Genomic DNA, 21,632 nt, shown 5'->3' on the forward strand with positions numbered 1-21,632 from the left:
AATTATTGGAGTGCCATCTAAGTTACGCGCTCACCTCTGTTTTGACAAAAAGTGGTGTTTTAACTTAGACTTGTCTAGTAATTGCTAAGGGTGGTGTAAATACTTTTCTGATTGTGTTGAAACTTGCTTTTGGTTAATAGTGCTAGTGTATTTCCTAAAGTGTGTGTTAAATAAATAAATATATACTTTTGATACAAAGCTCTGGTCAGTTTTTTCTTGTTCTACTGTGTTTTTAGCCCTATTGGGTATCCTCTATATACTGCCTAACTCTTCTTGAGAGAAGTCTGACTGCTCAGCCACAGCTACCAGGTAAATCTGGGTGGTACAGGCTGCTACCAATTGGGTTTACTGCTTACTCCTGTAGTCTTAATCTTCTTGCAGTAGTCCCCAAGGGAACTGCACAGGATTCTGCCTAACACGGGGTATAGCCCCAATGCCATTTTTTGCCTCCGGAGATGCACCTGTGTACTTGCACTTGGATCCCCTTTCCCCGGGCATCTCTCCAGGACGTCCCTGCACCCCACGGTGCCACAAATGGAGATGTGTACGGGGGCAGTACTCTCCTGTTGGAGCTGCCAAGCACCTTATCAAAGAAAGCAGCATGGGGTACGCAGCGCGCCATCGATGCAGTAAATTGTGTAAGCGGAAAGATGACTGCCCGAAAGGATCGCCCCAAAAAGAATGCAAATGTTGCGAAATATGGTAAAAGTGGCAAAATTCTTCAAAAATAACTAAACGTATATTACCCATCTTTCTACTCTTCGCATCCTTGCAATTTCCCTAAAACGGTGTGAAGTATAAACTCTTACTGAAATGGATACTCATTTTGAGAACGAGTTAGTTACAATATTTCCTACACCCCTCAGAAGACACATTTTGTCCAACTCGATTTGCATGCATGTGCCCTCACCAGATCACACCCACAGGGTCGGACTGGGACATAAAATTGCCTCAGCCACCAATGAAAAAAGAGGCCGACAGTTGCAAATGACTATTCATTCCTTTTGTGACACTGTTTGAATAGTAACCAAGGTTTTATGTTGTTGGATAAAATGTGATGAAAATTGTGCATTTTAAAGAATATGTATTCAGCAACATTGGTCAAAAATACCAGTCGCAGAGCGAATTATCTCATCAAACTGCCCCGAATTGGCCCAAAAAGTGCCCCACTGTGACCAAAAACACTGGTCCCACCAGCATTTTGTGTTTTTGGTTTGGCCATGGGCCTATAGTCCTATAGGCCAGACCGAGCCTGCACACCCATCCCTCCCAGGTAACGCCTTACCCTCTACTGTACCTTGGAGAGGCCGCAGGAAGGGTCACGCCAGACGGGACAGGAGATATCCAGTGTCGGATTAGCCGGAGATGGACAGAGGCGATGATCGGATTTGTGCGCCGCCCCAATCAGGTCAATGCCATCTGAGGATCCCTTCCCGGCTCAGCTTTCTCTTGAGCCCGGCCAAGTGACGCGCGCCGCAGCATCGGAAGTACAACGAAAGTCACTGGGACGAGTGCCGCGCCCGCACATGTGCTGTCTGGGGCTTGTAAAACCATGAAAAAAGAAAGCGAAAACTAACTTGAATTCCCGGCACGTTTCCTGTCCTGTTGGTACTCTTCATATAAAAGGATTACCCCTCTCGTCAGGGCCTCGCCTCTAACCAAATAAAATTCAGAAACCGCCGTGCTTCTGGAACCGGTGTGGCGAACTTAGAAATGGTTTTGAAGAAATGAGGATGGCCCTGGGCACAAACAAAATCTGCTAACTTCTGCATATTGAAAATAAGCTCTTTAGTTCCACAGATGTAATTTCCCAATACTGCCAATAGGCTTTTGAGTAACAAACGGCTTGGAAGAATGATGGACCTTTTCCCAAGAGTTAACAGTCGGAGATAAAAAAAAAAAAAAAACAACACAACGAGGGCACGTTTCCATTCAAATAGTTCATCAGAATACCGAGTAACCGGTGGACCCAGAGGCAGCCAGATAAGAAACACAAATAGATCCATCGGGCAGCGCCACAGCCGGTATCACACGAGACATAGGGTGAGTGTTGCCAATAAAAAGGCCATGGGTTTTCATTGCACATTATTATGTGATAATAACAAAAACAATCATAACCATAGCATAATGTGTACTTTTGCGCACAGGGCCCTGAGGCTCCGCCCTCTGACCCGTGCCACCTTCCTTGTCCCCTTTTTTTCTTGGGTGGGAGGGTTTTGGGAAAACAAAAACAGTATGAGTAAGCAAAGCACTCGTTGTTTGGGTCCCCGTGCAGGTCCCCAAACTGGATTCTACTTTTCTGTTGCAACTGAAGCTCCATATATTGGTCCTAAGGGCTGGCCCTGGGCTTTGTTCTGCCTGTGTCGGGGCTTTGCTGTCCAGCCCTCGGCCGGCTAGCAACGACGGCAACTTGCACTTTTGTTATTCCCTACTGGTTTCCTTGCTGCCTGCCCCAGGTGCTTAGCACCTCCTTGGTGAAGTGACAGGGTGTTGCTTCCACCTTGCCCTTCCTTCTTTCTGGCTACAGGAGTCTGGCGCCCAGCGGAACCAACGCGAGAGGGGGTTTGGCCCAGTGAGGTGTTCTTGCCCCCTCTCCCTGAACTGTCTGCCATGGGGCACAGGTTACTGGCCCCCGCCCTGGAGCTGTGGGGTTCCCCCCTGCACGGCTCTGGCTATAATAACTGCTTGCAGTCTTAAATATAGAATAGGAAGTAGTTCTAAAAAAAAAAAACTAGGTTAACTTCGTCCACAACCAAAGTGTTCCATATGAAGGATGCGTCCAAGTTAGTGAACGACTGCGCAAGGTTTATGGATGGGCAGGGTGTTGTGAACGAACGTGCAATATATATAAAACCAGGGAAGTGGGGAGTTAGGCAGACTGGGCCCAGGTAGGCAGGATTGCGCAGAGGAGTTTTGGAGCCGCGCCCATTACCATAGGAGAACGAGACAGAGACAGAGGGACAAAAGGAGGATGCCGGGATGAGGGGCGGGCATGAATGTAAGGAAGGACAAGTGAAGGAGGAGAGCGCTAAGGGGGTTATAAACAGGCTGGTAAGGGAAAAATTGAAGTGGAAAAGCAATTTAATGGCAATGGAGGGAGGGTCAAGTTTTGACGCCGGAACGGGCTGGCAAAGCAACAATACGCTTTGGAGCTAAGGAACACGATGAAGAGGGGGGAAAGGACATGGGGAATAAGGGAGCGCTGGCACGGATAATAATGGATCGGGCGAAACCAAAACAAAATATTTGGGGGTATAGTGATCTTTAACAAGGGGAAGTGTGGTTTAGGTTCAGATGGGGCGGATGCAGAAGGTGCGTGGGACGGCAACTAGGGTATTGAAGGTGTAAGAGCGGTGGCATCTCAGTTGGTAACAAGAGGGGTATTGATGGTGTCCGCAGGGCCATCTTAAGCACTTTTGGGGCCTGTGGCACGGACAGCTTTGGGACCCCCCTTCATCGAGCCAAAGGAATTCAGGCATTCAGAATATCTGGTTGTGCCCCCCTCATCCCGAGCACAACACATAGCTTGACATGTTGCCTCACAGCGATTGAAATAGTCAACGGTTCTCCCTTTCAGTCACCTTACCCTCTTCATTCTTGCTGTAATAAGAATGATAAATAAGTAGCATTTCAAAGAGGGGCGTGGCTAGCCAGCCATGTAAGAGGCTGGAATGACCTGGAGCTCCGTAGATCCGACAAGATCCTTGGTCTGCTACACGGCGGATTGCGCTGCAATCATCTATAAAACGAAGGCCCAGCCACATGAGGCTCTGGGGCATGCAAGGAGCCGTGCCACGCCTGCAACGATCTATATTGTGAGGACAAAGCGGTGAATTACTCTCCCTGAAGCGTCCGCGATTCCGTGACCAAAATGGCCGCCGGGGAGAACAAAGGACCTGGACACAAAGTATCGAGATCATCGTAGTGCGGCGCATCAAGAGACACTAATTGCAACGGTAACCGAAGGAGCCGCCAGCTGGAGAAAGCCGAGGACGGCGAGCTGGCTGCTCAACCAAATAAACAAAGCATATCTGCAAGTGCAGCTGGACGCTCCACATATACGTTTAGAGAGTGCCCGTGTGCCAGCTAAACGAGGGGGGATCGAGCGGACCCGATGCAAGACTTGTTGTTCCTAGCAGCGGATGTGGAGATAACACGCCGCGAGGGGAGGACGTGCTGAGTTGGTGCGGAGCTGGAGAGTGAGCGGCGAGAGACACGGGCTGGCGCTCAAGCGGGCCGAACATTGGGAAGGACGTGGGTGGGTCCAGGCGCCCGCTCGGAAGAAAGGGGCATAGGGCTCAGAGCAGCGTGTGTGAGGCAGATAAACAGAGGCCGCCGTAACGATTGAAGATGCGCCCACACAATAAAAGAAACAAACGGAATAATAATACCCGGGAAAAAAAAAAATGCGGCGACGTGCACAACAAGCCCTAAATGAGTGCATAGGAACTAGCACAGCAACAGAGTGAGGCGGCGTGTGTGGGAGCCCTGGACAAAAATGGGAAAAGACAAAAAGGTCTGCTATATATGAACATATTGCCCAATCTGAGGACTGTGAATTGCCTGAGGCGCATAGGACAGCCTAAGAGTAGATGTGAGGCACAAGCAAGAGTTTCCCTGAGCATGCTGAGAGAAGAGGAAAGTGCTGGAACACGGTGTCGACCTGCCCCCGCATGATAACCACCATAGTACCCATAAGTGGGGACTCAACACTGGAAGGAACCCCAATACTCACAGGCCAGAGCACTGAGTTGACGGTATGTGCGCACACGGACTGCCATACCCCCTGTGAGGCATAAATAGACCATATCAGGTGTTGGAAAATAACACAGCCCACTATCGGCTGAGAGGTGAGAGGATAGATCGAGACCCGAATACGAGGGTGCGCTAATCCGGCGGATACGAGGGGCACGCCTGGACAAAGCAGAGGTGAGAGACACGGAGATACTGTAGGCCGGAAGCAGCACAGGAGCCGCGCTGAAGGAGAAGAATCAGTGCGGCCCACCAAATACGTTCTCGCCTATAACTACTATAGGACCTGAGGCAAAACATTAACTTAACCATTGGGGCTGCCAGGTGGGCAACCCATACAGTCTAAATCACACCATTGTGCTCCGAAAAAGCACTAGATGTCAAGGGGGAAGGAGAGGACTCCCCGCTTTGCCTGAAATGGACGCCTGAGTGGTTTCTCTGCCACATGTACCCTGGAATGCCGGTAAGGAGCAAAGGATCTCAAAGAGTGCGGGGGCTGTGCGCTGCGCGCTAACATTGGAGAGCACGAGGTGCGGGGCTGAACTAGGGAAGGAACGTTTTATAAGAACAGATCCCTCTTCTTTGAGACACCGAGCGAAGCGATGGAATGGTTGGATATGCAAGGTCGACCTCAGGAATCGGATGCCCAGACAGAAGCGGCTGGAGATAAGTAGCACGTGGCAGAGGCACCCGTGAGGCCATAGCTATGACACTGGGACTGGAATATAGTTTGATATTGTGCTTGTGTGGAGGAAGTCACGGCATCTGCCGGCGGGTCCCGTTGAATTCACTTCTCCTAAATAGATGATTGGGAGCTCCTGGGGAGCAACCTCTGCACCTGATAGTAGTATATTTAGTTAGGTCACTGTTAGATTGGTGACACCCCGCGAGGTCCTTGTTCTTGGTCACGAGACGGGTCCAGACGTGGGTAGGCCTGAGATCCAGGGATGGAGCTGGGCTATTGTTGGGGGTTGGCGGGGAGGGGGGGAGTTATGTGCGGTGGTGTGAGGTTGGGGAAGGGGGCAGGGGGACACTGTTTGTGAATAGAAGGGAAAGAGCCAGGAAACAACCCTACGTGGGGAACATTATGGGAAGGGGCGGGATGGAGATAGACCGACCGGATGGCATCGGGTAATCTCAGAATCGTGACCTGGAATGTACGGGGCCTCAACAGCTACCTTAAACGTAACAAAGTGATGTTGTATTTAAAGAGGATGCGCTTAGACATAGCCCTCCTGCAAGAGACCCACCTCACTAGGGAAAGGCTGGAGGTGGTCAGGAGGAAATGGAAGGGCACTGTTGTGGGGGCGGCGTACTTGGCGTATGCCAGAGGGGTTGTCACCTGGGTGGCGCCCCATGTACCACTTCGGGTGCTCGATTCTACAGTGGACCCGGAGGGTAGAATGGTTTTTGTAACGGGTCTCTTGGAAAACAGAGAAGTGCACATCATAAATTTGTATGCCCCCAATAACGATACAGCGGCTTACTTTAGGACCCTCTACGGTAAACTTGGCCCCTGGCAGGGGGTACGGTAGTGTGGCGGGGGGACTTTAACTGTACCGTAGACCCCAGAATGGACAGGTCCAAGGACAGGGCAGGAAAAACGGCACCGGCGGCTAAAGCGCTGAGTACCTTACTGAAAGACCTAGGCCTAGAGGATGCGTCGAGAAGGCTACATCCCACGGATAGACAGTACTCACACTACACAGCGCCACATGATTTGTACACAAGGTTAGACTACGTGTTTGTAACAGCCGAGATAGTGAGAGATATAGAAGGAGCGGAATACAAGGCCCGAGTGCTGTCGGACCACTCGCCCTTGGTGGTAGACTGGAGACACCAGCCCCCACGACTGCGGATCCCCACATGGAGATTTAGGACCGAGGCTCTGCAGGATGAGGGGTTTCGGGAGGGCCTGAGGGATGCCATTGAAGAATACTTTGATACAAATACGGGAAGCGTAGGCTCTGTGGGCACACTGTGGGAAGCGTTTAAGGTGGTGGTGCGTGGGGTAGCCATTTCCCAAGCTAAGGGGCTACAGGGGGGGGGGGGAGGAAAGAGCTCCGGGAGGCGGAAAGGGAGCTAGAGGAGCTCACGTCTTGCGAGAGCACCGCTTATGATAACAGAACCAAAGTAGAGGAGCTACAGTTGTCCTGCAGCGCACTCTGGGATAGACTGTGCAGACTCAGCTACAGGAAATATACTGAGAGGATACATGCAGGGGGCGACAAGCCGGGCAGACTGCTGGCTTGGCTGTATAAGAGTGAGACCCCCCGCTCGGTGATTAGTGAGATTCAGGGCGAGGGAGGTTGCATATGCAACACCAGAAAGAGGTAAATGAGGAATTCCTTAAGTTTTACATACACTTGTATGAGGACACGGGGGAGGATATGGGTCAAGACATACTGGACACATTGGGGGACATTGAGCTGCCCACCTTAGATGATCTAGAACGTTCTGAGTTAGACGCAACCGTCACCTCGGACGAGCTGGAGGTAGTGATTCGGAACTTGCCCACTTGCAAGGCGCCAGGATCGGATGGGCTGCCCAGCGAGTTCTACAAAACATACCAGCAAGAGTTGCTTCTGCCACTGCTTGCTACTTTCAACGAGGCCTATGAGCAGGGGGAACTCCCGTTATCCCTCTGTGAGGCTGTAATCATCCCACTCCTGAAACCAGGCAAACCGGCCGTGGAGCGCGGGTCTTACAGACCGTTGTCCATGCCTAACCAGGACAGCAAAATACTCACGGCGGTGCTGGCTAATAGACTGAAGAGGGTGATTAAGAAACTGATACACCCAGATCAGATGGGATATGTTCCAGGTAGGAACATCACCGATAACCACAGGAGGCTACACCATGTCATAGACCAAACTGAGGAAGACACGGGTGAGCTGGCTGTAGTGTCGTTAGACGCAGTCAAGGCCTTCGACTCGGTACGATGGCCCTGGCTGAAAGCGGTCCTGAAGGGGTACGGAATGGGACCTGGATACCTCAGATGGGTCCAGTTGTTTTATAGCACCCCGATGGCGAGGGTCAAGACAGGGTCCATAGACTCAGATTCTTGGCAACTAGGCAGGGGGACCAGACAGGGATGCCCCTGGTCACCCATGCTATATATACTGGCATTGGAGCCGCTGGCAATATGCCTGCGACAACAATATGGGGAGGTGGGCATAAACACTGCCAGTGGAGAGCATCTGATATCATTATATGCGGATGATATGCTCCTTTATTTGCGCTACCCAGAGGAAAACCTACAGTACGTGCTAGAGGTAATAGAACGGTACGCCATCCTCTCGGGAATATCGGTGAACCCTGGAAAGTCCAGTCTGTTCCTCTTGGGCAGATATAGGAATGTCCCGGTGCAGAGACTGCCTGTCCTGCCAATACCATGGCAGCCCGTGACATTTAGGTATTTGGGAATAAATATTTACCACAAGGTCGCGGCAGAACACAAGCACAACACGGAAACAGCGATTGAGGGGATCAACAACAGCATGGTATTCTGGTCCAGATTGCCCCTGACCATGATGGGGAGGGCAGCCTTGCTCAAGATGGTGGTCCTGCCTAGACTTTTGCACTTCTTCGTAAACGTCCCGTTTCTGATACCCAGGAGCCTATTCGCGAAACTTCACAGCGTGTGTAGGGGTTTCGTGTGGGGCAGCTCTAGGAATAGGGTGGCTCTGTGGAAGCTCCAGAACCCATGTGACAGGGGGGGGATAGGCCTGCCTAATTTCGAACTCTATTACCTGGCGGGGCAGCTGCAGTACGTGGCCAGGTGGCTCTCGGCTGAAGACTCAGCGGAAGCCAGGCTCCTGCGTGGAGATACAGCCCAACCACACCACTTCTGATGGAAGTGGTGTGGTTGGGCAGAGACAAACTGGTGGGCAAGGGGCGGCTACTGAGGCTGGGCTGGGAGATCTGGCACAGGACATGGAAGATTGGAGGGGACTCGGAGCCGTACTCCCAGCAGGCCCCTTTGGCGGCGCTGTGCGGGAGCGACCCCCAACTACTTGAACGGTCCGCAGATACTGGGAACAGGTAGGCCTAGCCACCCTCGGGGACATATGGCAGGAAGGGGAGGCCGTGGACTTTCAGAGGTTGCAGGAAGAGACGGGAGTACATGGTGGCCAATATATAACCTACATTAGGCTTGTGAAAAAGACTAGAGAAAGATGGCCTGAGACAGTGCTAGCGGAAGACCCAGACGCCTCCCTGGAAACCATGTATGATGTATCGGAGGGCGGGCACGAAATATCGAGACTATACGAGCTCCTGCGAGTAAGGGCAGGGAAGGAGTTGCTCCAATTGAGACAAGATTGGGAGGAGGAGGTGGGAGGACCCATGACGGATGGGCAGTGGGAATGGGCTCAGAGGTACCACAAAAAGGTGTCCCGGAACGCGAGATTCCAACAGCTTCAACTGTATGTTACCCACAGGGCTTATTTAACCCCCGGGAAGATTGCAAAGTTTGGGGGATCAGCTATGCAGCAATGCCCCAGGTGTGGGGAGGTGAATGCGGGATTGCTACACATGTTCTGGGCTTGCCCGGAGGTGCATAGATTTTGGGACGAGGTCAAGACGAAACTGGCCGGCGGGGGGGTGGTACTGGATGTGGAATCGGCCTGGTCATGCATGCTTGGGCTTTTCCCTAGACCACGGCATTTGAAACACATAAGCAAGATAAAGGACCTGGCTTATGTCTTGGCCAAACGTAGGATTGCCATGGGCTGGAAGGCAGCCCACAGACCTAGGGTGGAGTTATGGTGGACAGACCTCTTGAGGTGGGTGGAAGCTGAATCCGTAGTCTGGTTTGAAGCGGTCACTAGGGGGGGCGAGGAGGAAGTAGGGCCCTTGCTGGCCTGGCGGCAATTGGTGGCCTCGTGGGCAAACCCTCACCAGGGTGACAACGAAACAGAGGACCCGGATGATGGCTGCCTAAGTATTGTGCCACCCAATGATGTTCCTGTAAACGACATGTGAGAACCGGCTCTAGTTTAAGGGGGGAAGGGGGAGTATGGGAGTTTGAAAATGTGTTGGAATATGATGCTTTCTATGTTTTGAAACAGTTGTAGTGTGTTTCTTTGATTTTATAAAATAAAATAAAAATATTTTTAAAAAAACTAGGGAAGGAACGTGCCCACAATTGGGAAGTGTCAGACTGTGCCCAAGCCAAACACTAACTGGCCCCCAGAAAACGTGCTACAGAGGTCAAAGGTGAAACGTGGGAGGAGGCAGCCCGCTCAAAACAGTTTTTTAAGCCGCCATATATCGCAAGCAGTTGAGGAAGATAGCCTAATACTTGATCGAATTGGAGACGTCAAATAACATTGCAGAGTTGAGGCCAGACACGCAAGGAGGATTGCAGGATGTCAGTGAAGGGGCTGAGGACCAAAAGCAATCAACCGACAATGGAAACCTTTGCCAAGGCACAGCGTGCTCCCTCGACCCTGACGTAAAATGCAATGGCGGCTTCTGCGGATAGTGCCCTAGAAGGAGAAAACCGCCAGGTCCTAACGGCCATAACCGAACTAAGCACTAAATGGGTTACAGCAATGGCAGATCTACGTACGGCCCTTGAGAACAAAATTGACGCAGTAGGAATCGAATTCACCCTGCTGCGACAAGACGTTAGAGCGCTGGCGGAAAGGACAAGTGGCCTACAGAGCGCAGTGAAAAGGAACACAGATGTCAGCACAAATAACGCAAAAGAGGTTCACGTACTCAAACAGCAGATGGCTAACCTTGAAAACCGAGTGGAAGAGGAGGAAGGAAGGGCCTGACGGAACAACATCCGAGTGGTCAGCCTGCCGGAGGGAGAAGAGGGACAGGACCCTACAGACTATGTGGAGAACATGATCCTACAAGAGATAGGGGCGGACAAGCTCTCACAAGGGTTTGCGGTTGAACGTGCGCATCGGGCTCTGATGAGGAAACCACGACCTGGGGCCCCACCGCAGCCGATAATTGCAAAAATCCTAAACTACAAAGACAGAGAGAAGATCTTGGAGTATTTTCATAAAGGTGGAACGATAGAAAGGGCATCCACCAACATCACTGCATATCCTGACTATACTATGCTGGTGCAAAGACAGCGGTACAGCTACGTGGCGATCAAAAAAAGACTGCGTACAGCTGGTATCAGGTACATGCTTTTGTACCCTGCGAAGCTGAAAGTCCTGCATAAAAGCAGAGCCCTTTTTTTCGACACCCCGGAGGAAGTGACGTCATGGTTAGACTTGCAGGGCTGCCCGGAGCAAGACGAGGATCAAGATCGCCAGAAGCACGATAAGTGATGAGAATGTATCATGAACAATGCAGGGATAAGCGGGGGGAGGAGTCCTAGCATGAAGCTTTGGTACACTTGTTCGACGTTATGTGGCTTTTGGACTCTATTACCCTGTTGGACTGGAATATAGTGCACTAATTGCACAAGTGAGCCTGGTAGCGATAAGTGTAGCAAATTTAAGACAAACAGGAGCAACAGAACAGAAACTTCTTACCCCCAAGAGTTAGTAGTAAGGCGGCCGCTAGGGCGCCTTTACCCTGCTGAGCCGTGAGTGTAGGCTTTTGCTGAATGAGGCTAGATGCGGGTGTGCCTGAGATCCAGGGATGGAGCTGGGCAACAGTTGGGGAGGGTGTTGTTTGGGGAGGGGAGGGAAGGAGAGGGGGCGGGAGGGACGTGGAGGGGTTTGTTGTGAACAGGGAGTTTGGGGTGTTTTTTGTTAAGAGGAGTTTAAACTGGGGAACAAGCCTATACAGACTCCAATGGGACTTAGAGTTAGACTGCATCTGTGGGAGGAGGAATGGAATTCGAATAGGCCATGGGGGACCTTAAAATAGTCACATGGAACGTAAGAGGGCTCAATAGTTACTTAAAGAGAAATAAAGTTATGTTATACCTGCGTAGACAAAAAATAGACATTGCGCTGCTGCAAGAAACTCACCTTACACGGGAGAGAATGGATACGATTGCTGGGAAGTGGAAGGGAGTGTTGGTGGGCTCATCATATTCCACCTATGCCAGGGGTGTGCTTATTTGGGTGGCGCCACATGTCCCATTCCAGCAATTGCAAGTGGTAGCTGAGACAGATGGGAGGATTGTTATATTGAGGGGACTGGTGGAAAACAGAGAGATAAGCATAGTCAATACATACGCCCCAAACCAGAACACAGCGGCGTACATCAGAACATTGTGTACTAATCTGAGCACGTGCGTGGGAAACGCAGTGATCTGGGGAGGGGACTTCAACTGCGTACTGAACCCAAGGGTAGATAGATCGGATGGGAAGATGGATAGACCTTCCCCTGCCGCTAAAGCGCTACAGACATTGCTGAGTGACTTTGGCCTAGAGGATGCATGGAGATCGAGACACCCCCAGGAGAGGCAATATTCCCATTATTCTGCCCCACAGCAGTTATTCACGAGGTTGGACTATGTCTTCACTACACCCGAAATGATAGCGGAGATTACACAAATAGAATATAAAGCTAGGGTCCTTTCGGACCACTCGCCCATGATTCTCGGATGGCAATACTGCCGCCCGAGAGCGAGGATCCCAACATGACGCCTACATGCGGAAGCATTGAGAGACCCCTTTTTTAGGGAGGAGATTGTAAATTATTTTGAGACGAATACTGGTAGTGTGGACTCGGCACGAACACTATGGGAGGCCTTCAAAGTTGTGATGAGGGGAGTAGCCATAGCAAAATCTAAGGGTCTACAAGGTCAGATTCTGGCTGATCTACAGGAGACGGAGGAGAAACTAGAAGAGGCTTTAAGGGGCGAAGATGATACAGCAGAGAAGTTAGAAATGATACTCATGCTACAGAAAAAATGCGCGGAATATTGGGATAGATTGTGTAAACTCAACTATAAAAAATATGTAGAGAGACAGCATGCGGGAGGTGATAAACCAGGGAGACTCTTGGCGTGGTTATATAAGAGCGAGACTCCCAAAGTCACAATTAGGACCATAGTTAGAGAAGACGGTAGCATAGCAGACACCCAAGAGGGAGTTAATCAAGAATTTGCAGACTATTATAAGTTATTATATGGTGACGATGGTAAGAGTAATCGCGCTACGATAAGAGAAACGCTGGAGGACATAGGATTGCCCAAGATAAGTGAGGAAGTGAAAGAGGAGTTAGATGCACCAATTACCTTAGAAGAACTACGGGAGGTGGTGAGGCAGTTGCCTACTAGCAAAACCCCGGGGGCAGATGGACTCCCAAGTGAGTTTTACAAAGTATACATTGAAGGGGTCCTTCCCCCACTGTTAGAAATGTTAAACGAAGCGTTTGAGACGGGAAGCTTACCAGAGTCGCTGAGAGAAGCAATTATAATACCGCTTCCCAAACCTAATAAGCCTGGGCACAGCTGCAGCTCCTATAGACCCTTGTCGATGCTGAATCAAGACAGCAAGATATTGGGCCTCATTACGACCCAGGCGGTAAGTTACCGCCTGGGCCGTGACTTTACCACCATGGCGTAAACTACGTTTACGCCATGGTGGTTGGCGGACTTACCGCCCCATTCCGAGGTCGGCGGGGCGGTAAGTCCCCAATCCCCATTTACCCTTCCCCATTCCCATTTTTGCCCCATAGGGCATAATGGGAGTGGGGAAGGCGTTAATTACGCCACCGTAAATTACGGTGGCGTAATTAACTCCATGGTCCCTTAGCGCCATGGATTTTAACACCTGCTAAAAGCAGGTGTTAAAAGCGCCATGGCGCTAAGGGACCTCGTAGTTGGCGGTAAGGGGTCGGCACAGCTAACGCTGGCGTTAACCCCTTACCGCCAGGGTCCTAATGAGGCCCATTGACTGCTGTCTTAGCAAATAGACTGAAGAGGGTTATTGGTAGACTAATACACCCTGATCAAACAGGTTATGTCCCAAACAGGAACATCACCAATAACGATAGACAACTCCAAAGAATTATTGAGAGCGGCAGCGAAAATGAAGGTGAAATGGCAATTGTGTCCTTGGACACAATAAAGGCCTTTGATTCAGTTAAATGGCCATGGCTGCTCGAGGCCCTGGAGTGCTATAGGTTGGGGCCTGGATATGTAAGGTGGGCAAAAATACTGTATTGCGAACCACTGGCTAGAGTTAAGACAGGATCAGTAATATCGGGAAGGTGGCAGTTTAGCAGGGGCACACCAGGCAGAGATGCCTGTGGTCTCCGATGCTCTACATACTGGCCCTGGAACCTTTAGCAATATACCTGAGACAACAATATGACACCATAGGCATTGAGGCGAAAGGGGAGCGACATCTGATCTCCCTACACGCAGATGACATGCTTCTGTACTTGCGACACCCGGAAGAAAATCTCCAGTACATTCTAGAAGTGATGGAGAGATACGCCGGGTTGTCTGGTATAGCGGTGAACCCCCAGAAGTCCAACATGTTCCCATTAGGGGGGTATATAGGGATTCCATCAGAGCGGCTACCCATATTGCAAATACCATGGGCGGTTAGCACATTTCAGTACTTAGGGATAGACATATACCACACAGTGGAAGAGGAGCATAGGTGTAACACAGAGGCGGCCATTAAAAAAATTGAGAAGTGCATGTGATTCTGGGCAAAGCTGCCCTTGGCAATGATGGGGCGGGGAGCAATGCTCAAGATGATTGGCCTGCCTAGGCTTCTAGACTACTTTGGGAATATACCATACCTGATACCTAAGAAGTTCTTCACTAAACTGAATAGCATGTGCAGGGATTTCCTATGGCATGGCACGCGAAACAGAGTGGCGTTATGGAAGCTACAGAATTTCTACGACAAAGGAGGGATAAAATTGCCCAATTATGAGGTGTATTATGTAGCAAGTCAGTTGCAGTATGTTGCCAAATGGCTCTCTGATGAAGAGAACTCTGAATCCAGGCTTTTTGGGCGCGACTGTGCACCATTTTATTTGAAAGAGATGATGTGGGTACCCAAGGCAGAAATGACAGGGCGCCCTAAAATGATGCTACTAGGGTGGAAGATGTGGCGTAGGGCATGCCAGATGATGGAGAACCCGTCCCCATGCTCTCCGCAGGTACCACTGGTTGCATTAACAGGGGCAGATGTACAGCTAAGAATGATAATCAGAAACCACTGGGAACCGGTCGGGTTAGCAACAATGGGTGATATTTGGAGGGAGGGTTCTAGTATTACCTTTGAGGGGCTGCGGGAAGAAACTGGGTTGCACGCGGGCCAGTATATTACATATCACAGAATGGTGCAGGGAATCAAGAGAATATGGCCCGAAACTGTGCTGGAGGAAGAACCAGATGCCACCCTAGATATGATATACGACATAGCGGAAGGGGGCCATGAGATATCTAGAATATATGAGATGTTGATGTTCAAAGTGGGGAAGGAGGTCACGCAGTTGAGACTAAATTGGGAAACGGAAGTTGGAGCCCCGATGGAGGACGGGATGTGGGAATGGGCGCAGGGGTATCATAAGAAGGTATCTAGAAATGCGAGATTGAAACAGATACAACTGTATATTAAGCAGAGGACATATATGACACCTCAGAGGATATCGAGGTTTGAGAACGCAGGACGGCAAGCATGCCCCAAGTGTGATGAGGAGAATGCAGGCATGGTACATATGTTCTGGTCATGTCCGGTCACTGAACGCTTCTGGAGTGAAATAAAAGGGAAACTGGAAAAAAAGGGGGTCAAGATTGTAGTGGACACAGTGTGGGCCTGTCTGTTGGGGGGGTTCCCAAGATCACAGAAGCTCAAGCATGTGGGTAAACTGAAAGATCTGGCTTATGTGCTTGCAAAGAGGAGAATTGCCATGGGGTGGAAGACATGCCACAAACCAAGAGTGGAAGCGTGGTGGGGAGATTTGCAGAAATGGGCGGAGGCAGAAACCATGGTATGGCAAGAAGCGAGTAATGTAGGGGGGGAGGAGGAGACCGAGTCCCTGATGGCCTGGAAATCATTGATAGCCGAGCTGTTTGGGTCAATACGAGACCCGGCAGAACCCACAGAAGGGAAGACCGTACCACAGGATGCAGAAACAGAATGTGTAAAGTAATAGACTCGTAAGGGGGGGGGTGGGATAAGGGAAGCAGTGGCTAGAAGTGAAGAGCGTATAATGAAACTGCTGATATATGCACTGCCTGTTTGGTTTGTATTGTTTGGTTAAATTAATTAATAAATAAAAATGTTTAAAAAAAAAATAAAAAGTAGCATTTCAAGGCCAACATCAGCAGTCCATGACAAGGCTACTTGTTCTAGTATAGGTACAGGACATTCTTCATGATTAGCAGCCACGAGGACAGTACACTAGTCATAGTATACATTTATGTACAAGGTGCACATAATCCAGAATAGTCAGACGACTCAGATTAGCTGCCTCACAGAAGGCAAAAATGCTCAAGCATGGATATAGGAGACCAACTGGAAGCAAGGAGAAAGATATACTACCATAGTATAGATAGTGAATGAAGATTAGAAGCTACCAGGAAGGTGCACAGATCCAGACAGATTGAGATTAGAAGAGGGGCATGGTTTTCAAGTAGGGTTGCCATAAGGGAGCAAAGAAACAAGTGGCTGTGGTGCGCAATTTATCAATGCTCACTATTATTATAAAGGAAGCAACACTATGACCAGTGAAACCATGAGTGAAGCTGCTGTGACGATTATACCCTGAAAATAAAATCACTGTTACGGGCAACAATTGTGAATGGTTTAGGGACTGGCAATTTTGACAGATTAGGCAATGCAAGATTAAATGAGATGCCCATGATAACACATTGGTTAAAAGGTGAAGCTGGGATTTGCTCCCACTTTATAATTTCTGGACTTTACCATTTGCTTTTCTAGTATGTACCATGAACTAAAATAATCCCATTTCATAGATCTGATTTGGAAAGTAGACAAATCACAAAACCTAACATGACCATTTGATAAACAAAATGTTATAAAAGCGTGTTATGCAAAATGAGAATTTTTGTAGCTTCATTGTCTCCATCATCAAGGGAAGTATATAGGTACCAACATACTAATTGATGTGATCCTAAAAGATTACATCTGGGTTTCTCATTTTTATTTTAATGCTTTTAAATTGGCCCAAAACACAAGCCTGTGAAATTGTTATTTATAAACATGTACAAAAACCTTTCAGTTGTACAAAAAAAGCAAACAGTTTTTTTGTGCCAAATGAGCAGACCTTAAAATATGCTTGCCAGAGGCTTGCAAAATCTGATCCGCCCTCTTCTGTCTAGGACCCCTTCGCTGAAATGACTTAAATAAAAAGTCAGATCAGGTAATTAATGGGCTAAACAATAACCCCAGCATGTGAGAAGACAACCCTTTCAAGGAAGACAGCACAGTAATGTCAGTGAAATAAGATAATTTGTCAAGGATCACTGTATCCTCTGCTGGAGAAGCCAGGATAGAAGCACAAACGCTTTGGTTCCACAGTCTTGAATTTGTATACCTAATCCCTTCTCGGAGTAACACTTTATAGTCTTCATTTGAGGTAACTTCCTAGGTTTTACAAGCCTCCATCTGAAGAAACCAATTTCTAGACCTTCACCATACTGATGCTATATTCGTTTTTTTTATAGCAACCACAGGCAGAGGTACACTGCTGATAATAGCACCTGTTGCGCTACAAAAGAAAGTACACATACCTGCATATTCATCAACTTCAAACATACGAAAGGCTGAGTTGACCTTGCTGCAATTCAGTATTCTAATCTTGCAAATGAACACAAATATCTGCAATTAGTGCTTAACACACTGAGATATTTTCTGAAGCAGTGCTTCACTCACATTTATCGGTATACATTTCAATTTTGGCTATTGCACATGATCAATATAGATCCCATAGAAAGGTGAGATTGCTACAGGAGTTATAGTGAACACACGCATTATGTGTAGGACCGTGAACACAGAAAGCATTACAGGATGAATTGATCAGAGTCGAAAGTATTTGTTACAACCTACAGGCAATAGGTTCAGAGGCTCAGCAACACACCATAACATATCTTCATGTGTGCTATTTAAGTTTTGTAAACAATGGTCACTAACTTCTTTGGATTAGGCAGCCTTGTGTGCCCCCCTCTCAGGTGGGGCCCCGGGCAAGTGTCGCTGTTGCCCTCCCATAAAGACGTCACTGGGTGTGCGGAAAGTTGGGAGACTAGGGCGGACGGTGCACATGGCGAAATCCTGTGAGGCGGTGGGATGTAGATGTGCTACTTGAAGTAGCGGGGAGTGTGAATTTAAGTGCATGGAAAGAGGGTACGCGGACGGCTCCTTGTGCATTGGGACAGCGGGCTTCTGGAACCTCGCAAGGGTGAGCATGGGGCGGCATTGGCAAAGGAGGTGGGTTATGGAAGTACTACGTGAGGTGCAGGGAGTGAAAATGAAAGGGCAGGGACAGAGGGTGCGTGGACGGCCCCATGTGCATTGGGGGTGCAGCGGTCTGCGGTGCATGGCAAGGGAGAATGCGGGGGCAATGTCATGATGGGGGCCAAAGGAGGCTAAGGGAGTACCAGTGCAGTGTATGGGAGGGGCGTGGCATCAGGAGAGGATGGGTAGGGGACGGCAGCAGTGATAGTTTGGGGGCAGCAGTGTGAGATAAGGAGCAAAATGGTGTCCCTGAAGGAGTATGTAGTAAGTTAGTGCAAGGCTGTACAGGGCCCTGACCCAGCTAGGCAGATAAAAGGCTACAGGTCACAAAGGGGGGAATACGGGTGCAAGGAAACAGGGTTTGGAGATGTAATGGTGGTGTTAAATGGCCCGAAGGAGGCTTTGGTTTAAGAGGGTGATAATGTGTGGGGACGGCTGGGGGCAGACAACCCGTTCACAGGAAGGGCATGCCTTACGCATGGAGAACAAACATCTGGGGAGAGCTTTGGGGGTGTGTGGGCGTAGGATAGGTTCAGTCGTTTTCTGGTTGCTACGTCTGTGCTGGGGTTTAAAAGAGCAAGCAGAGTTCAAGAATTAAGGGGTGTCTGCAGAGATATAAGCATCTAAAAGATGTGGGGGAAGTTAATGGTTATGCCCACGTTGATCGAATAGGAAGGTCTAAGGTCGCAATGAGGTAGCAAAGAAGGGGAGAAGTAGGAGAGTAGGTTGTGGGCCGGGGGAAAGATGTTGCATGTGCGGGGCAGGGGGTCTGGAAGAAGAGAGGGACGGTAGGTTATGGGCCACACTGTGTGAGTAAAGTACCTCGAAACACGGAGGGTGTGATTACTTTCATATATACTTTATTTAGTTACGTTATATATACATATATTATATAATATGAGGGGATATGAATAGAGCGGCATAAGTGTGAGTTCTTCTCCTCCTCCAACCGCCAGCTCACTGGCCGCCCCATTCCATCCCTCACATTCTTATTCTGTAATCCTCATCATCAGCGCCAGCTGTAGTATACAATACTACACATCCCTCTTCTTCCACAAGACCTTCCTCACTCGCTAAAGTCTATCAGGTGACTTGGTCTCCGATACCTCCTTCCAAATTGCGATGTGGGAGCCTGCGCTGCACTTGATATATGTGTTGAATTTGATAAGGACAAACTTTGACTCATCTCATTCTTTCCTACATCTACTTCATCATCATCTACCCCTTTAACATTACCACCACTAGACATCAGCATTATCCGGCCATTATTCAACACTCTCCCATCACAAGTTTTCACAGCATGCTTGAAAACTTCAATGGGCCTCATTCCGAGGCTGGAGGTAAGGGTTAACGGTCACCGTTAATGGCAACGGTGACCGTTAACACTTACCACCATATTCCGAGTTCCCTTTTGCGGGTTGGCATTTAACGCCTGCTTTTAGCAGGCGTTAAAAATCCAACCCGCAAAGGGACCTTGGAGTAAATTACGGCACCGTAATTTACCGTGCCGTAATTTACTCCTTCCCCATTCCCATTGAGCCCTATGGGGGCAGGAATGGGGATGGGGAACCGGTATGGTGAATGGGGAATTACCGGTCCCTCCAACCTTGGAATGGACCGGTAATTACTCCATTCACCATGCCGGATTTCCATGGAGTAAATAGCTCCATGGTTGCTTACCATGGTGCTCTTTACTCCATGGATAGCGCCAGCCTCGGAATGAGGCCCAATGACTTTAATGGGATTTGACCACTTGCTTGCATTCATTCTCAACGCCTCTGGTGACTTAATCCTTGAACAACATCCTACATACGGATCCTTACCCACTCTGAATCTCCTATTGTCATACCACATTTTGTTAGAAATCTGTCTCTTTCTGATCTTTGCTTCAGCATCACTAACCAACACTCCCAAACCTAACACATCACTCATCCACCCTGGAAATAACTTAGTGTTAGCTTTTCTGCCTCTACTCAATTCAAAATGTGACACTCCTGTCATGCTATGCTGAGTAAATCTATGTGCTATAACAGTCATTCTCACCACTTCCTTCCAATTGTTTCCATTCGACCAAGCCCACCTGATCGCTTCCTTTAATATCCTGTTACATCTCTCCACAATACCATTCGTCTGGGGGTGATAAACAGCACTGGTTGTAAATGTAATAGACTTCTCTTAAGTACTCCTCCATCTCCTTGGACTTAAATTGGGAACCGTTATCCGACAAGATCACCTCCGGATAACCCTCCCGACCACACACTTCCAAAAAATCAATGATACTCCTCGCCGTAACACTTGACAATATCTTGTCAGCATATCCATTACCACAACACAAAAGGTCTGATACCCATCACTCCACACCGAACCTAAGATATCTATACCCACTTTTTTCCATGGCCTATCCGGTATATCAGTCACCACCATCTGATACTTCTCACCCACACAACTTTTGTCAGACTTGTTGCAAAGGATACAGTTCCTGACACTTCTTTCGTACACTTCTTTGTACATCACAACCAGGCCACCAATATTTGTTTCTTATTCTGTTCTTCTTTTTGGAAATTCCTTGATGTCCTTCGTGTCCCAATTGTATTATTTTCTCTCTGATGCCCACAGGTGGAATTAATTTCTCTCCCGTCAGCAGATAATCATTCTGGCAACTCAGTTCATCCCTGACACTCCAAAACCCTTCAACTTCAAGTTCTTGAACTTTGTTTGTTGGAACATCTCTTCTATCAATATTCTCCAATACAAACATCATTTTTGCATCCTTTTTCATCTCTTCTGCCCATTCCTCTTTGGAGATAGCTGTATCTTGAAGTGCACAAATCATCTCTTGTTGTTCTTCCACTTCTTCGCCCTCTTCTTGGCGATTCGTCAACCTGGAAAGACAATCTACAGCAAAAATCTTCACATCAGGAATATACTTCATCACTAGATCAAATTCTTGCATCCTGGAAACCCATCGCCTAATTGTTCCTTATACTATATCTAAACCTCTTCTCATGAAAACCTCCACCAGCGGTTTGCAGTCAGTATGTAATTCAAATCTTGTTCCCCATATAAAACTTCTGAATGTATTAACTGCCCACACAATAGCCAGTGCTTCCTTCTCTATAGTAGCGTATGTCTTCTCTGCTCCCTTTAGTAAATGTGAGGCAAATGCTATAATCTGTTCCTTCCCTTCATGTTATTGTGTTAACACCGCCCCTAAACCAACGTTTCTCCCATCAGTCATGATCAATGTCCGACGTCCTTGCACACAGTTCTTCAGGGCTGGTGCTGTTCCTAAGGCGTCCTTGATAGACTTTAATTCTTTCTCACACTCTTCATTCCAATCAAACTTCCTGTTCATCTTTGTAAGATCCCTCAATACTGCTGTGTGATCTGAAAATTTCCTCACATACTTCAAATAATATTCGGCCATGCCCAAAAATGTCCTTAGCTGCTCTCTGTTGCTTGGAGGGGCCATCTTCTCTATAGCAGACATTCATTCTGGTCTGGGTG

General features: G+C 48.7%; 1 protein-coding gene across 10 annotated transcripts in view; it reads right to left on the reverse strand.

The window, feature by feature from the left end:
- The window catches only part of SH2D5 (SH2 domain containing 5), a 518,455-nt gene that overhangs the window by 351,395 nt on the left and 145,428 nt on the right, over positions 1-21,632 (reverse strand). For 2 of the 10 annotated variants that reach the window (XM_069610336.1, XM_069610329.1), the window contains exon 1: positions 1,298-1,638. The exons of the other annotated variants lie outside the window; for them this stretch is intronic. The gene's annotated coding sequence lies outside the window, so the exon portion shown is untranslated. Of the gene's footprint in view, positions 1-1,297; positions 1,639-21,632 lie in introns of those variants that run through there. 10 annotated transcript variants of the gene reach the window in all.

The sequence above is a fragment of the Ambystoma mexicanum genome, chromosome 8 (assembly GCF_040938575.1).
Source record: "Ambystoma mexicanum isolate Mex_15411 chromosome 8, UKY_AmexF1_1, whole genome shotgun sequence".
NCBI classification, from domain to species: domain Eukaryota; kingdom Metazoa; phylum Chordata; class Amphibia; order Caudata; family Ambystomatidae; genus Ambystoma; species Ambystoma mexicanum.